The sequence below is a fragment of the Phyllobates terribilis genome, unplaced genomic scaffold (genome assembly GCF_046119375.1).
Source record: "Phyllobates terribilis strain yellow unplaced genomic scaffold, ASM4611937v1 Scaffold_2__4_contigs__length_985480577, whole genome shotgun sequence".
Taxonomy (NCBI): Eukaryota; Metazoa; Chordata; class Amphibia; order Anura; family Dendrobatidae; genus Phyllobates; species Phyllobates terribilis.
The window spans coordinates 141,829,664-141,848,219 of record NW_027362762.1 but is presented as its reverse complement, the minus strand read 5'-3'; positions in this window follow the sequence as shown (position 1 = coordinate 141,848,219).

The following is an 18,556-nucleotide window of genomic DNA, read 5'->3' as shown; positions in this document are numbered from 1 at the left end:
GACCTTTGGCATTCTAGCTGTTAATTTGCTGAGGTAATCTTGAGAAATTTCACCCCATGCTTCCTGAAGCCTCTCCCACAAGTTGGATTGGCTTGATGGGCACTTTTTGCGTACCATACGGTCAAGCTTCTCCCACAACAGCTCAATGGGGTTGAGATCTGGTGACTGCGCTGGCCACACCATTACAGATAGAATACTAGCTGCCTGTTTCTTCCCTAAATAGTTCATGCATAATTTGGAGGTGTGCTTTTGGGTCATTGTCCTGTTGTAGGATGAAATTGGCTGCAATCAAGCGCTGTCCACAGGATATGGCATGGCATTGCAAAATGGAGTGATAGCCTTCCTTATTCAAAATCCCATTTACCTTGTACAAATCTCCCACTTTACCAGCACCAAAACAACCCCAGACCATCACATTAACTCCACCATGCTTGACAGATGGTGTCAGGCATCTTTTCAGTTGTTCTGCATCTCACAAATGTTCTACTGTGTGATCCAAACACCTCAAACTTTGATTCGTCTGTCCATAAAACTTTTTTCCAATCTTCCTCTGTCCAATGTCTGTGTTCTTTTGCCCATATTAATCTTTTCCTTTTATTAGCCAGTCTCAGATATGACTTTTTCTTTGCCACTTTGCCCTGAAAGCCAGCATCCCTGAGTCGCCTCTTCACTGTAGACATTGACACTGGCGTTTTGCATGTACTATTTAGTGAAGCTGACAGTTGAGGAGCTGTGAGGCGCTCAATTGTGCAGCGGGGCCTCCCACTTCTCTTTCTACTCTGGTTAGAGCCTGTTTGTGCTCTCCTCTGAAGGGAGTAGTACACACCGTTGTAGGAAATCTTCAGTTTCTTGACAATTTCTCGCATGGAATAGCCTTCATTTCTAAGAACTAAGAAAAGACTGTCGAGTTTCACATGAAAGTTCTCTTTTTCTGGCCATTTTGAGAGTTTCATAGAACAAACAAATGTAATGCTTCAGATTCTCAACTAGCTCAAAGGAAGGTCAATTTTATAGCTTCTCAAATCAGCCAAACCGTTTTCAGCTGGGCAAACATACATGTGCAAGAGTTTTCTAGGGTTTTCTAAACATCCATTAGCCTTCTTACACACTTAGCAAACACAATGTACCATTAAAACACTGGAGTGGTGGTTGTTGGAAATGGGCCTCTATACACCTATGTAGATATTGCAATAAAAACAAGAAGTTTGCAGCTAGAATAGTCAATTACCACATTAACAATGTATAGAGTGTATTTCTGATTCATTTAATGTTAGCTTCATTGAAAAAAAAAAGTGCTTTTCTTTCAAAAATAATGAAATTTCTAAATGATCCCAAACTTTTGAACGGTAATGTATGTCACACAAAATAGTTAATGAATAAAATTCCCACATGTCTACTTTACATCAGCACAATTTTGGAACCAATTTTTTTTTATTAGGGAGCTATAAGGATTAAATTTGACCTGCGGTATCTCATTTTTGCAACAAAATTTACAAAACCATTTTTTTAAGGACCACATCACATTTGAAGTCACTTTCAGAGGTCTTTATGACAGAAAATACCCAAAAGTGACACCATTCTAAAACCTAACCCCTCAAGGTGCTCAAAACCACATTCAAGAACTTTATTAACCCTTCAGGTGCTTCACAGAAATTTTTGGAATGTGGAAAAAGTGTGAAGAAAATAGAAAATGTGAAGAAAAAAATTAACATTTACCTTTTTCCACAAAAATGTTACTTTAGACCCAATTTTTATTATTTTTGCAGGGGTAACAGGAAAAAATGAACCCCAAAATTTGTTGTGCAATTTCCCCTGAGCATGCAGATACACCATATGTGGGGAAAAAACAATATTTGAGCACACGGCAGAGTTCGGAAGGGCAGGAGCGCCATTTGACTTTTTGAATGTAAAATTTGCTTGGATAATTAGCGGACGCCATGTTGCATTTGGGGAGCACCTGATGTGCCTAAACAGTGGAAACCCACCACAAGTGACACCATTTTGGAAACTAGACCCCTCAGGGAGCTTATCTAGATGTGTGGTGAGCACCTTGAACCCCTAGATGCTTCACAGAAGTTTAGAACATTGAGCCGTAAAAATAAAATTTTCACATTTTTCCCACAAAAATGTTTTTCAGCCCCCAATTTTGCATTTTCATAAGGGTAACAGGAGAAATTGCACCAAGCAGTTTGTTGTGCAATTTCTCCTGAGTAAGCAGATACCCCATATGTGAGGGAAAACCACTGTTTGAGCACATGGCAGGGTTCAGAAGGGAAGGAGCGCCATTTGACTTTTTCATTGTAAAATTTGCTTGAATAATTAGCAGAAGCCATGTTGCGTTTGGAGAGCCCCTAACGTCCCGAAACAGTGGAAATCCCCCACAAATGACCCCATTTTGGAAACTAGACCCCTCAGGGAACTTATCTAGATGTGTGGTGAGCACCTTGAACCCCCAGGTGCTTCACAGAAGTATTGAACATTGAGCCGTAAAAATTAAAATTTCAAATTTTTCCCACAAAAATGTTTTTCAGCCCCCAATTTTTCATTTTCATAAGGGTAACAGGAGAAATTGCACCAGGAAGTTTGTTGTGAAATTTCTCCTGAGTAAACAGATACCCCATATGTGGGGAAAAACCACTGTTTGGGCGCATGGCAGGGTTCAGAAGGGAAGGAGCGCCATTTGACTTTTTGATTGTAAAATTTGCTTGAATAATTAGCAGACGCCATGTTGCGTTTGGAGAGCCCCTAAAGTGCCGAAACAGTGGAAATCCTCCACATGTGACACCATTTTGAAAACTAGACCCCTCAGGGAACTTATCTAGATGTGTGGTGAGCACCTTGAACCCCCAGGTGCTTCACAGAAGTATTGAACATTGAACTGTAAAAATAAAATTTTCACATTTTTCCCACAAAAATGTTTTTCAGCCCCCAATTTTTCATTTTCATAAGGGTAACAGGAGAAATTGCACACGCAATTTGTTGTGCAATTTCTCCTGAGTAAGCAGATACACCAAATGTGGGGTAAAACCACTGTTTGGGCACACAGCAGGCCTCGGAAGGAATGGTGCGCCATTTGACTTTTTGAATGTAAAATTTGCTTGAATAATTAGCGGATGCCATGTTGCGTTTGGAGAACCCCTGATGTGCTTAAACAGTGGAAACCCCCCATAAGTGACACAATTTTGGAAACTAGACCCCTAAGGGAACTTATCTAGATGTGTGGTGAGCACCTTGAACCCCCAGATGCTTCACAGAAGTTTATAACATTGAGCCGTAAAAATAAAATTTTCACATTTTTCCCACAAAAATGTTTTTCAGCCCCCAATTTTGCATTTTCATAAGGGTAACAGGAGAAATTGAACCAAGCAGTTTGTTGTGAAATTTCTCCTGAGAAAGCAGATACCCCATATGTGGGGGAAAACCACTGTTTGGGCGCACGGCAGGGTTTGGAAGGGAAGGAGCACTATTTGATTTTTTGAATGTAAAATTTGCTTGAATAATTAGCGGATGTGCCCCTGATGTGCCTAAACAGTGGAAAAACCCCACAAGTGACACCATTTTGGAAACTAGACCCCTCAGGGAACTTATCTAGATGTGCGGTGAGCACCCTGAACCCCCAAGTGGCTTACAGAAGTTTATAACATGGAGCCGTGAAAATAAAAAAATCTAACTTTTTCCACGAAAATGATGTTTTAGCCCCAATTTTTTTATTTTCACAAGGGTAAGAGGAGAAAATGGACCCCAAAAACTTTTGTGCAATTTCTCCTGGGTACGCCAATACCCCCTATGTAAAATACAATACAGTGAAAATACAGTGAAAATACAGTGTTTGGGCGCACGGCAGAGTTCAGAAGGGAAGGAGCACTGTGTGACTTTTTGAGCGCAAAATTGGCTGGAATTGAGAGCAGACGCCATGTCGCGTTTGGAGAGCCCCTGATGTGCCTAAATAGTGGAAACCCCCCACAAGTGACCCCATTTTGGAAACTACATCCCTCAAGGATTTTATCAAGGGGTATAGTGAACATTTTGAACCCAGAGGTACAACACAGAATTTGATAACATTAGGTCATCATATTGAATAAGTTGTCATTAGTCTTGAGCACAAGTGCTCGCTACTTGAATTTGCATCGGGTACTCAGGTATGCACCATGTATCACGCGTGCTCGAGTGATATGCTCAAGTCCCCGCCCGCATGTTTCACGGTTATTAGACACCCCAAAAAAAACATGGGGGGATCGCTCGAGCATGGCAGGCAATCCCCGTGAGGTTTTTTGGTCGCGAAGCATAAGGGGCGAAGACTCGAGCATGTCACTCGAGCACCCGCGATACTCAGTGCATACCCAACCACCCGATGCGAACTCAAGTAGCGAGCACTTGCACTCAACACTAGTCGCCATATCGTCATCTTTTTTTTTTACTTTTGAAAAAAATCCCAACCCCAGCGCAACCCTAACCCCTAACCTAATAAAACCCAAACCCTAATACAACCCCAACCCTAGCACAAGCCTAACCCTAACAAAACCCTAACCCTAGAGTTTATTTTTTACGGCTTTCCTCGTGCAGTATAAGTGATTAGATGACTTTATTCTTCTGGTCGGTGCGATTACAGCGATAGCAGAATCATATCGGGTTTTTATGATTGACAGCTGTCACACACTAAAAGACGCATTTTTTTGCAAAATCTAGTTTTTTCATTGCCATATTTTGAGAGCTATAATTTTTCCAGATTTTGGCCGACAGAGACATGTGATGGCTTGTCTTTTGCGGGATGAGTTGACGTTAGTGATGGGTGAGCACTAAAATGCTCGGGTGCTCAATGCTCGGGTCGAGCACATTGGAATACTAGGGTGCTTGACCCGAGCAACAAGCCCAATGTAAGTCTATGGGAAACTCGAGCATTTTTCAGGTGGCTCCCCCAGGCGGTCTGGAGGGTGCCTAAAAATTGCCCAAATTAATGGGAACAGTGCTCAAATGACATGGGAACAACATGGGGAAGACCCCTGGAACCAATTCTGACTCCCAGGTCACTTCTGTCAACAATGTTGTCAGAGGTATTATGCCACTTTTACGGACTCAAAATAAAACATACAAAAACGAAACCAAAATGGATTTTCCTGGGAAATATGTTCAGGAACATCCTTTCCAGGGTAATAACTTGTATATAAAGCAAAATAAATTATTTGGAAGTGAGTTTCCCATTGTGTTTGCCTATGCAGTGAATGCAAGGGCTTCCAAAAATTGAGAGGCACTCCAATGCCCCTTGGAAGAGACGTGGAGGAGGGCCTCATAAAAAATGTTCCCATTAGAAAGGAGCGGGTCTCCTATACTTGTAATGCCCATGCACTAAGTGTATGGCAGACAAATATTTACCCCTGGGAGGTATACATGAACATACTGTATACTTTTTTTTTTACAGGCATCATAAACACCCTTTAAAAAAATTACGTGGGTGTTGCATCACGGTGATATGGTGGTGGAGGATGAGGATGCGGACAAGGAGGAGGAAAAGAGCAAATAGCCAAAATCAGGAAGCGTATACCCATGTGTGGGTGTGAAGAGGTGCATTGGAATACACCTCCCAAAAAAAGACACTAGATTTGAGTTTATGTTACGCTGCTATCATTCGGTGGTGTTGAGAAGTCCAGCCCTTGTTCATTTTTATAAGAGTCAACCTGTCAGTATTTTCAGTTCACAGGCGGATGCACCTATCAGTTATAATTCCACCAGCGGCACTAAAAACCCGCTCTGATAAAACGCTGGCGGCACGGCAGGTCTGGACCTCCAAGGCATAGAGAGCCAGTTCATTCCACGTATCCAGCTTGGATACCCAATAATTATAAGGCACAGAGGAATCACGGAGGACGTTGGTACGGTCGGTAAGGTACTCCCTCAGCATCTTCCCAAACTTTGCACTCCTTGTGAGAGTACCCCGCGCCTCGGGGCTTGTGCGATGGGAGGGGCTGAGAAAATTCTCGCAGAACTTTGACAGTATTCCCCTGCCTCTCCTGGATTGAAGTTGTGTCTCTCTCGCCTGTACTCCTTGGTTGTCCAATGAACTGTGACCTCTGCCGCCAGCGTTTTCAGGTGGGAATTTTTTTAGTAGTTCCGCAACAAGGGCTTTCTGGTACTGCACCATTTTTGTAGACCTGTTCGCCTCAGGAATAAGAGATATAAAGTTCTTCTTGTAGCGTGGGTCTAGAAGTGTCACCAACCAGTAATGACTGTCATCCAAAATTTTGAGAACACGAGGGTCAGGGCAAAGGCAGCGTAACATAAACTCAGCCATGCGTGCCAGACAGCTAACAGGCAAGACTTCCATGTCCTCACCAAGAGGATGACTGACCATGCTCTCCTCCTCCTCTCTGTCCTCAGGCCATCCATGCTGAACAGACGGTATGACAGTTGTGCAGGTAGTATCGTCTATAGCACATGAAACTAGCTCCTGTTCTTCCTCCTCCTCCGCCTCTTCCTCATTGTCACCCAATCCACGTTGGGATGAGATGAGGCTGGACTGTGTGTAATCACCCTGTATGTTTCCTTGCTCCATCTCATCGTGCTCTGCCTGCAATGCATCCTCTTTGATTGTGAGCAGAGAGCATTTCAGAAGACAGAGAAGCGGGATGGTGACGCTAATTATGGCATCATCGCTGCTCACCATCTTGGTGGAGTCCTCAAAGTTTTGAAGGATGGTACATATGTCTGACATCCATGTGCACTCCTGAGGTGTTATATGTTGAGTCTGAACTGAATACCGAAGGCATTGTTGATGCTGGCACTCAACAACTGCCCTCTTCTGCTCACAAATCCTTCCCAACATCTGCAGTGTAGAGTTCCAATGCGTGGGGACATCACACACCAGTCGGTGAGACGGAAGCTGCAAACGCTGCTGAAACACGGCAAGGGCAGCGGAAGCTGTACTTGACTTTCTAAAATGATCACACAGGCGACGTACTTTAACAAGCAGATCCGGCAGCTCTGGGTAGGATTTGAGAAACCGCTGAACCACGAGGTTAAGCACATGGGCCAGGCATGGTATGTGTGTGAGCTCCCCTCGCCTCAGAGACGCCACCAGGTTCCGGCCATTGTCACACACGACCATGCCTCGCTGTAGGTTCAGCGGTGTGAGCCACAGATCTGCCTACTCTTTCAGAGCTGTCCACAACTCTTCAGCATTGTGCGGTTTGTCACCTAAGCATATTAGCTTCAGCACAGCCTGTTGCCGCTTGGGTGAGGCAGTGCTGCAGTGCTTCCAGCTTGTGACTGATGTGGTCATTTCGGAGATGGAGGCTGAAGAGGAGGAGGAGGCTGAGGAGGATGAGGTGCAGGAGCTGTAGACTGTGGGGCAACCCTGATTGACCTAGGGCCCACAATCCTTGGCGTCGGGAGGATGTGTTCCATCCCATCCACTATGTTAACCCAGTGTGTCGTCAGCGAGATGTACCGTCCCTGCCCACAAGCACTTGTCCACGTGTCCGAGGTTAGGTGGACTTTCCCGGTAACTGCGTTGTTGAGGGCACAGCTAATGTTTAGGGACACGTGCTTGTGTAATGTGGGGAAGGCACACCGGGAGAAATAGTAACAGCTCGGGACCGAGTACCGAGGGACGGCCGCCGCCATCAGGTTGCGGAATTCTTCTGTCCCACAAGCCTTAAAGGGAACATTTCGAGAGCAAACAGTCGTGAAATGTGGGAATTTAGTAGTGTGGCCTGTGGGGCGTTGGCTGTGTATTTGTGCTTGCGTTCCAAGGACTGGGGTATGGACAACTGAACGCTGCGCCGGGACATGGACGTGGACGTGCTTTCTGATGCTGCTACTTGAGAGCGTGCAACAACAGGTGCAGGGCAGGAGTCATCTTCGCATTCACCATGGACAAGGGGATTGGCTTGCATGCACAACAGCGGAAGAAGCAATGGTGCCACCCATAGACCCTGTTCCTGGACCCTGGGTTCGGCCCACAAAGTCGGATGCTTTGCTCCCATGTGCCTGATCATGCTGGTGGTGGTCAGGCTGGTCATTTTTGCCAACCCTGCTGATGCTGGCCTGGCAGGTGGTGCAAATGGCCTTTTTGGAGTTATCGGCAGAGTCTTTAAAAAACAACCAGACTCGGGAAGAACTAACAGTTGTACTGGCAACTTCCTTTGTGTTGGTGATACGGGGTACGGTTGCCTGCCTTCTGTCTGCGGCCACCACACTGCTTCTTCCTGCCTTTTTGGGTGCACTGCCTCCCTCCCCCTATGTGCTGCTGTCCTCGCTCTGCATGTCTTCCTGCCAGGTTGGGTCAGTTACTATATAATCCACCACCTCATCTTCCACTTCCGCACCCTGGTCCTCCTCCTGACTTTCTGGTAATTGTGTCTCATCATCGTCCACCTCTTGTGACACTTTCATACCGTCGCCTTCGTGTGACCGTGGCTGCTCAAATATTTGGGCATCGCTGCATGCGATCTCCTCTTGCCCCGCTTCAAGAGGATCGGGTGAGAGGCCCGAATCTATAAATGGAAAAGTGAATAGCTCTTCAGAGTGTCCAAGTGTGGATCAGTTGTCTCCCGGCACTCGGTATGGTGGGAGGAAGGAGGATCAGGGTGAGGAATATGCAGTCCAGACTCACTGCTACTGAGACTTGACCATGTGGAAGATAGGGTGGTGGTGGTGGTGGCTAAGTGACTGGAAGCATTATCCGCTATCGAACCAACATCCTTTTGACACTGCTCTGTGTTCAATAGTGGTGTGCTGCGGTCGCCTAGGAATTGGGACAGGAAGGTCAGGCGAGAAGATGTGGGTGTTTGTTGTGGCACAATTTCAGCTTGCCCACGGCCTCGGACTCTGCATGCACCATCACCATCACGTCCAGTTCCCCGTCCCTTGCCACGCGCCTTTACAATTTTAAATGGAGGACAATATATTCCACGCTCACTACGAATGGCTGAATTTGGAGAGAAGTTATATGTAATCCATGTGATGGAGATACCACAGTTTTAAATATCTGGCCTGTAGGTAACTATTTTGAACAGCAAACCGATGTCGAAAACTTTGCTGACACACTGAAAAAAAATTAGAAGGGAGGCAAGAAATGGCAGAATTTTCAGAAAACGTACATGTGATCCATGTGATGGACAAACCACAGTTTTAAATACCTGGCCTGTAGGTAACTATTTTGAACAGCAAACCGGTGGCAAAAACTTTGCTGACACACTGAAAAATGTTTTTAATGGAGGCAAGAAATGGCAGAATTTTCAGAAAACTTATATGTGATCCGTGTGACGGACAAACCACAGTTTTAAATACCTGTCCTGTAGGTAACTATTTTGAACAGCAAACTGGTGCCAAAAACTTTGCTGACACGCTGAAAAAAAATTTGAATGAAGGCCAAAAATGGCAGCATTGTCAGCGCAATTATATGTTATCTGTGTGACGGAGAAACCACAGTTTTAAATACCTGGCCTGTAGGTAACTATTTTGAACAGCAAACCGGTGTCAGAAACTTTGCTGACACACTGAAAAAAAATTTGAATGAAGGCCAAAAATGGCAGTATTTTCAGCGCAATTATATGTGATCCGTGTGACGGACAAACCACAGTTTTAAATAGCTGGATTTTTGGCGCTGTAATATGGAAAGGACCTGGCTGTATTCTGAAGTGCCAACAAGCAAATGGCGCCGAAAAATGGTGTTCTCTGGATTGCTTTTTAAGCAAATAATGAGGATTAAGATCCCCAAAAAATTATTCCTGGCCCCTGAGACCTGGGCCTTTGTCTAGAAATATCTAACAGCAGCAGAAGACAGAACTAGAATGGAGCCTCTTGTGCTATGTGCACTGCAATCTGATATATACATTGACTGCCTGCCTATATACACTGCCTGCCTGATATCTCTGCAGATGGATTAGTCCTCAGAAGGACTGTTTGTTGAGATGGATATGTGTAATGTACTTGTTTTCTCCCTACACTACCTAATACACAACCAAATCTCTCCCTAGCTCAGCAGCATCTCTCCCTACACTGCCTGATTGCAGAGTAGACTGAGCACAGCGGCGCTAGGTCTGATATAGACCTGATGATGCTGTGCGGCCAGCCAATCACTGTAATGCCACAACCAACATGGCTGCGGCATTACAGTGAGTGGCAGGCAATCCCTGCATGTTGATTGGCGCTCTAAAGAGTGCCAAACATGCAGGGAGTGGACCCGAGCATCCGCCCGAGCATCTCGCAAGTACAAGTACTCGGCGAGCTCCAAGCATCTCGAGTACTGAGATGTATGCTTGTTTATCACTAGTTGTCATTTTTATTGGTACCATTTTCAGGCACGTGACATTTTTTGATTGCTTTCTATTCCGATTTTTGGGAGGCAGAATAAACAAAAACCCAAAATTCAGGAATTGTTTTTTATTTTTTTTATGCTGTTCCGCATGTGGTAAAATTGATAAGGTAGATCTAATCTATGGGTCAGTACGTTTATAGCGTTACCACATTTATATAGTTTTTCTTTGTTTTGGCGCTTTTACACAATAAAATTTTATAGAAAAAAATATTCTTTTGCATCGCTTTATTCTGAGAGCTATAACTTTTTTATTTTTAAGCTGATGGAGCTGTATGGCGACTTGTTTTTTTGCGGGACAAGATGATGTTTTCAGCGGTACCATTTTTATTTATATTCGTCTTTTTCATCGCTTTTTATTCCATTTTTTGCTTGACAGTATGAGGATAAAGCATTGTTTTTTTCTTTTTTTTTTCTTTTTACCGTGTTCACTAAAGGGGTTAACTAGTGGGACAGTTTTATAGGTCAGGTTGTTCCGTACGCGGTGATACCAAATATGTGTCCTTTTATTGTTTTTTTGTTTTTTTCATAATAATATTTATTGATGGGTACATTATATTTTTATTTTTGGTGGATTCTTTTTTTTTTTTCTTTTTTTTTTTATATTTTTACAAATTTTTATTTTCTTCATTTTTTAACACTTTTTTTTACTTTTATACTTTGTCCCACTATGGGACTTTCACTTTTTTTACTCTGATCGCCTGTATAGCATAGGGATGGAGCACTATCCCTGTGCTATACAGGCTGTCAGCGCTGCAAATGCAGAAGATACTTTGGTCATGTACTGCGCATGACCAAAGTATCTTCCTACTGTCTGGTGACCCGGATGTTGTCATGATGACATCGGGTCGTCAAGGCAACATCTGAGAAGCCGCGGCAGACAGCGTTGGACGCCGGCAGGAGAGGTGAGTATCGGTGATCACCTCCCCTTGCCCCTGCAATGCTGCAATCGACTTCGATCGCAGCATTGCGGGCGTTAATGTGCCAGGAGTGGTGCGGGATCGCTCCCAGCACATAGCACCGGGTGTCAGCTGTGACAATAAAATATAGTATGTAGTTCCTCATATAATAAACTCTATCAAAGTACCATGTATCAGTGGGTAAAGTATTCATTCACCATATATGTTTAAGTGACAAGTAGAAAGCACTGATAATGGCCACTCATGATACTAGATGAATTGGCCAAGTTAATATTTATATACGCCTACCCCCAGAGGAAGTTAGCTGTGGTGCCTCGGACCCCATACAATGTGGACCGTATCATCCCTTCAGTGAGATGGTTATATTCCAACATCATATGTGCTTTTTTGCATATTGCATCGTGCCTGATATTGATTGTGTAGTGAATTTTTAATACCATTTATGAATAAAAGTTACATTTTATCATTATTTTGGGTTGATATGGTCGTGGTTTTTTCTTCATTTTATATATAGAGTGGGCAGCTTGTAGGGGGGCAATATGGAGAGGATCAATTTGTGGGAGACAGTATGAAAAGTGAACAGCGTGCGGTGGACAGTATGAAGAGGAGTAGCTCTTAGGGGACAATATGGAGAGGGGCAGCTTGTGAGGGAAGGTATGGATAGGTGCAGCTTGTGGGTGATAGTGAGGAGATGGGCCGGCTTGTAGGGGACAGTATGGAGTGTTGGCCATGTGTGGAGGACAGTATGTTATGAAAGCAGCTTGTAGTGGACAGAATTGAGAGTATCAGTTTGTGGAGGACTGTATGGAGAGATTGAGAGAGCAGCATGTGGTGTGGGGACAGTATGGGGAGGGACAGTTTGTGAAGGACAGTATGGTGAGGTGCAACTTGTGGAGGATAGTATGCAGAGGAGACAGCATATGGGGACAGTATGGAGAAAGGCAGCTTATGGGGATAGTATATGGAGAGAGGCAGCAGATTGTGTGGGACTGCATGGAGAGAGGGCAGTATGTGATGGAAAATATGGAGAGGGGAAGTTTGTGTGGGACAGTATGGAGAGGAGCAGTATGGAAGGATACTGAAGATGGGGCAGTGTGGTGATATGTACAGCATGAGGGTAAAGAGTGCAGAGGGACAGTGTGAAGTGGGGATGATGTGGAGGCCATAGTTTATAAGTCAGACAGTGTGGAGGTTATAGTTCATAAGGGGGACAGTAATAGCCAATAATGGCGACATTCTGGTGTTTATAGCTAATACAGGCAGACAATGAGGCGATTCTAGTTCAAAAGGGGGTATAGTGTGGAGGCAATATTTTAAAGGAGTGGACAGTGTGGAGGCCATGTACCTTAAGAGAACAGTGTGGGGTCATATTTTGGATTTTGTGTAGGGAGTACATTGAGGAGCAATTATTAATTCAGGGCACAGTGTAGGGTAGGGCAGATATTTTTATTCAGGAGCATTGTAATGACACTATTATTTTTGAGGGCACCATTTTGGGAAGTGATGCAGGAAATCGAAGAAGAGGAAAGTCTTCATAGGAATGTCTACAGATGTGAGCTGTGGAAGTGAAAAGTCACCATGGCATCAGGACCAGTTGAAGAAGAAAGGGATGACACTCCAATAAGAGAAAACAACACCAAAGATACCTGAATGTACATTTTTATTTGTGCCACTCTACTGCCTGCATCTAATCATTATTGTGGTTCCTGTATAGTCCGCAGCCTGGTGATGCCTGTTAACATTAACTCACAGTGTATCATTACTATTGTTAGGAACATATTGGGAGTTGCAGGCTCATGTGGTACAAATGTATATGGTGGGGACTGACCTGACATTTCCATTGATAACTATATTAAAGGGGTTGTCCCCTTTCAGAAAATTCTGATCCCGAAGCATGGTTTATTATAAAAAAAAAACGCACTTCACTCACCATCCCCTGGTCCAGTGCTGAATCTCTGCTGTTGTCCCCAGTGTCTGGAATTGACTTCAGTGCGGACATCGTGTCAACAGTGTGACAGCCAAGCATTGAGCTCAGCGGCTATAAGCGGTGCATTTCGTCTACACTCTCAGAACTGCAGAGCTCACTCATTGACAGCTTCAGCTCTGCAACCAATTTCAGGCACCGGTGCAGCAGCGTAAATGCACAACTGGACCCAGTACCAATGAATAAAGAACAGTTTGTTTGAGTTTTTTTTTAATAATAAACTGTGCTCAGGGACCAGAATTTTCTGAATGGTTACAACCCCTTTTAGCATGGTGCTGTATTCAACTACAGGTGATGGTTCTGTTGATGTATTCCTATACTGCTAGTGGTTTTAGTGCTGTATTACTGTACTAATGATGGTTTTGGTGATGTATTCATGTACTGATTGGTGGTTCCAGTGATCTATTCATGTTCTGATGGTGGTTGTGGTAATTTTCTGGTAAAGTTTATTTAGCATTGTGGGGTGGGTCAGCTTTTCAATTTTCTCCTCTAGCAGAAGAGCTATAATTTGCCCTGCCCTTAATGCTTTCAAATCTAGTATGGCTTGTTAAAACCTTAAACTTATTCGGGTCCATTTATACTGAGGGTAATTTTTGAAGGTCAGCTTTGCCTACAGTTGCACTGCCATTATTTGCACAAAATTTAAGTGTTGCATAATATATAGTTAATTTAGCTCTTCTGTTTAGAGCTAGAGATGTTTTTCCAGTTTTTTATGCCAGAAACAAGCTGAAATTATTGTGATGGTGAAAATAATAATAACAAAAATAAAATAATGTGGTTGCATAAGTATGAACACATTCTAATAATTGGGGTTGGGGTCGCGTTCAGAGTTAGCCAATCACATTTAAACTAATATTAAAAGTGTGGTCCATAACTTAGATTTATTTTAATTCTAAATGTCTGTCCATTTAATGTAATAATATAATCTCTTTTCTAATATACTTTAATTAAAAAGTCCCTATCGTTCCCTCACTACAGTAACTGCTTTAACATTATTTTTTGTTACTTCCTGTGTGATGATGCTTTTTTGAGAAAACCCCAGTGCATGCTGAGATACTGAAATGAAAAGTCATCAGGGGGAAGAGGCTGCTGGCATTGCCACATTCTCTGCCACCACCCAGAACAAAGTTTCATCAGTGTCTTCCGTTTCAGGGCCTAGGCGAGTATCTGCTCTACAGAACATGCATTGGCTGTCAATTCCGACATGCTCAGTGAGATCTGTGCAATAGTCTTTTAAATGCACAGTGACAGTGTGCTCCCTCTACTGCTCTGATGAGAAATGACCAGCCGACAAGAGAGCACACTGTCAGTGTGCATTGAAAGGAGAAAACCTGGCGCGCAGAGACCAGCCCCACCTCTGCAAGTGATGTAAAAGTAGGTAAAAAAAAATGAAGCAGTAAGATAGCATAATGAGGGAACGATAGGGACTTTTTAAATAAAGTCTATTAGAAAAGTGATTATATTATTACATTGAATAGACAGATATTTAGGAATAAAATAAATGTTAGTTTTGGACCATCCCTTTAAAGAGATTGTCCAATCACTTATTTTGGATGAAACTGCAATCCTGAAGAAGTGAGAGCTGCTGCTGCTTTCTGACTTCCGCTGGGTATCAGTTTTATCTGAAGGAAGTGAGAATGAAGCAGCAGCTAATTGACTGCAGGGCTCGCATGACATAACAAAGTCACTCGAGCCCCATGACACCAGATGTAGATATTGCTCGATTGGTGCCTGCACAGGGAATAAGTATAGGCTGTTATTATTTTATGTGGATGAATATAGAGATTGAGAAGGCGTTATCCGAGTAGTGGACAACCACTTTCAGTAATAGTCAGTACACAGATGCCATAATTTAAGGTGAATTTAATTAACCTAATGTAACGTTTATATGTTTTAGTAGAATTTTCCTGACATTTTCTTAGTTTCATTCTACAGAAAATGCTATAGTCCATAAACAGCTTCCAAAACAGCAAAAGGGATTTCATTGTTGAATGCTATCAGTCAGACAAAAATATTTCCAAGGTATTAGATATATTATGGAACACTGTGAAGACGGTCATCAAGAAGTGGTTTAAATTTAGCACAACAATGGCAATACTTAGAAATGGACGTTACTCAAAAATGTATGTAAATACAAGAAGAAAATTGGTCCAGGAGACTGCCAAGAGGCCTACAGCAGCATTAAAATATCTGCGGGAATTTCTGGCAAACACTGGCTGTGTACTACAAGTGACAACAATCCAAGATATTCTTTATATGTCTTGCCTGTGGGGGTAGGGTGGTAAGATGGAAGACTTTTCTTGCAAAAAAAAACACCCAAAGCCATGTTTAGCGGGTGTGGGTCTTTTGAAATTCAACTTTGCAAATTTTCCCCCAAAATTTGATTTGCAGCAAATAAATTGATGTGAATTTCAATATTGAAAAGCTTGTAATGGATTGGAAAATTCACGTGGGGGAGAAGAGAGATAACCCTGCTGACCATAAGAGCTTACACTCTAAAGGAGATAGAAAAAGAGGACCCTACTGAGAATAAGAGCTTACATTGTATTTTACTCTACATAAGAGAGAGAGTGGACCACGCTGTTCATAAGAGCTAACACTCTACAGAAGAGACTTACCCAGAGACCCTGGAGATGATGAACAACTCTGCCGCACCAATTGTGCTTCACTGGGAACTGCTGATCTGTAATGGCCAGGGTACTGAACACCACTGTACAATGGATGATAAGATGTCATAGCTGCTGAATATTATGGGGTAGCTCGCTTGTCAGTGCAAAATGACATTAGCCCGCTCTCTATTGCTTCAGCAGTGTGGGAAGTGTTGATGGCAATCTTTTTTTGTGAACCATGAATTGAATTTCAAAATTGCAAATTTGTGTGAAACTTCAAATTTCAGGAAATTTGTCTCAAAGTCAATACTTTGCAGATTGATGCACTCTTCTCTAGCCAAAACCAACATCAAGTCTGCCAGAAGCATGTGGTGAAACATAGAATCATAGAATGTTAAAGTTGCAAGGGACCTCCAGGGTCATCGTATCCAACCCCCTGCTCAATGCAGGTTTAACTAAACCATCTCAAGCACATGTCTGTCCAGCCTCTGTTTGAAGACTTCCATTGAAGGAGAACTCACCACATCTCGTGACAGCCTGTTCCACTCATTGATCACCCTCACTGTCAAATTTTTTTTTCGAATATCTAATCTGTATCTTCTCCCTTACAGTTTCATTCCCTTGCTTCTCGTGTTTCCATGTGCAAATGAGGATAAGGGGGATCCTTCTATACTGTGAATCCCTTCAGATATTTGTAGATGGCTATTAAGTCTCCTCTTAGCCATCTTTTTTGCAAGCTAAATATTCAAAGATCCTTTAACCGTTCCTCATAGGACATAGTTTACACTCTACTCGCCATCCTCGTAGCTCTTCCCTGAACTTCCCTTGCTTTTCTTGCACAGATGTATAATCTTGCATCTCTCCCTGTTAAATGCCATTCTATTAGTTGCTGCCCATTGTTCCAGCTTATCGAGATCCTTCTGAATCCTTTCTCTGTCTTCTCTAGTGTTAGCTATCCCTCCTAGCTTTGCATCGGCTGCAAATTTTATTAGTGTACCTTCAGTGCGATCACTGAGCCAGTTATGAATCCACATAATCATAGCCTTGTCAATCCCATACTTGGTCATTTTTTCAATAATGATAGTATGAGATACTTTATCAAATGCTTTGCTGAAGTCGAGATATACTATATCTACCACATTTCCCTGATCCACCCAGTCAGTGATTCCATTATAGAAGGAAATTAGATTAGTCTGGCATGACTTATTTGCTACAAATCCATGCTTGCTCTGGTTAATTACTGTATTCTTATCCAAGAACTTACATATATGTTGTTTAAAAATTTGTTTAAAGATCTTTCCTGGTATAGAGTAGTGTTGAGCGAATTTGTTCGGCATTTCAAATTCGGTTCGTGTTCAGGGTTCCGGCTTGTTCGCGCCAAAAAATCGGCTCTGCCCACGAGCATCCCTGATTTGCCATGCTGTCACGCTGTCAGATGTTATCTGTGTGACAGCGTGGCAAATAGAGGTAAGGCTCAGTGGCCTGCAATTTCCTGGTTCCATCTTCTTTCCTTTTTTAAATATAGGGCAAACATTCACCCTTCTCCAATATTCTGGGACTTCTCCTGTTCTCCAGGATTTTTCAAAGATTCTGGCTAGTGGTTCTGCAACATGCTATGGTCTCAAGAGACCAAGGTTGAACTTTTTGGCCAAAATTCCAAAAGGTATGTTTGCTGCAAAGCCAGCACTGCGTATGACCAAAATAACACCATAATCACAGCGAAACATGGTGGATGCAGCATTTTGGGGCTGTTTCTCATCAGCTAAAACTGGGGCTTTAGTCAGGGAGGAGGGAATTATGAATGGTTCAGAATATTAGTCAATTTTGCAATAGAACCTTCAAACATCTGCTAAAAAGCTGAAAATGAAGGGAATTTCACTTTTTAACACAACAAGGTTCCAAAGAATACCTCCAAATCAAAAAAAGAATGGCTTTGTCAGAAGAGGATCTAAGTTTTGGTCTGGCCCCACCAGAGTCCAGACCTGAGTTCCAACTGAAAATCTGTGGGTTGACCTGAAGAGGACACTGTACACAGGAGATGTCCTCACAATCTGACAGATTTGGAGCACTACTGCAAGGATGAGGGCGCAAAGATTACCAATACTACATGGATGGTGATGGACTCCTACCCAAGAAGTCAGAATGCTGTCATAAATTCAAAGGGTACTTAAGCAAAGTATTAATTTAAGGGTGAACATATTTATGCAAACACATTATTTTAGTTTTGTATTTTTCTTTTTTCACCAAAAAGATTTCAGTTCATTTTTCAATTGAATTGTACAGATTATGGGTGATATTAAAGGTGGAAAAAGTTCTGAGATGATTCTTCTTGGTATTATTTTTTCTTTTACATGTCAGAAACCTGGCATTTTACCATGGGTGTGTAGACTTTTTATGTCTACTGTACCTGTATCTGCAGAGTGGCAGTGGAAAAAGTACATTTCTGCAGCCCAAATTCAGTTATAAATGCATGTAATTCAGCTTCAGCTTGATATCACAACAACGTGGCAGGATATAATTGAAATTCTTTCTACTTTTGTATCATCTACATTCAACTCTTCTGCTGCATTCCTTACTCCATTACAAGGTCTATCATCTACATATTATTTCTCTTACTAGTTTTTCATTCTTTGTAACTATACACACAAAACAATTATGAAAATACAACCCCATTACCCAAAAAGTTGGAATGCTATGTAAAATGTAAGGATAAAAAGAATGCCTAGATCAC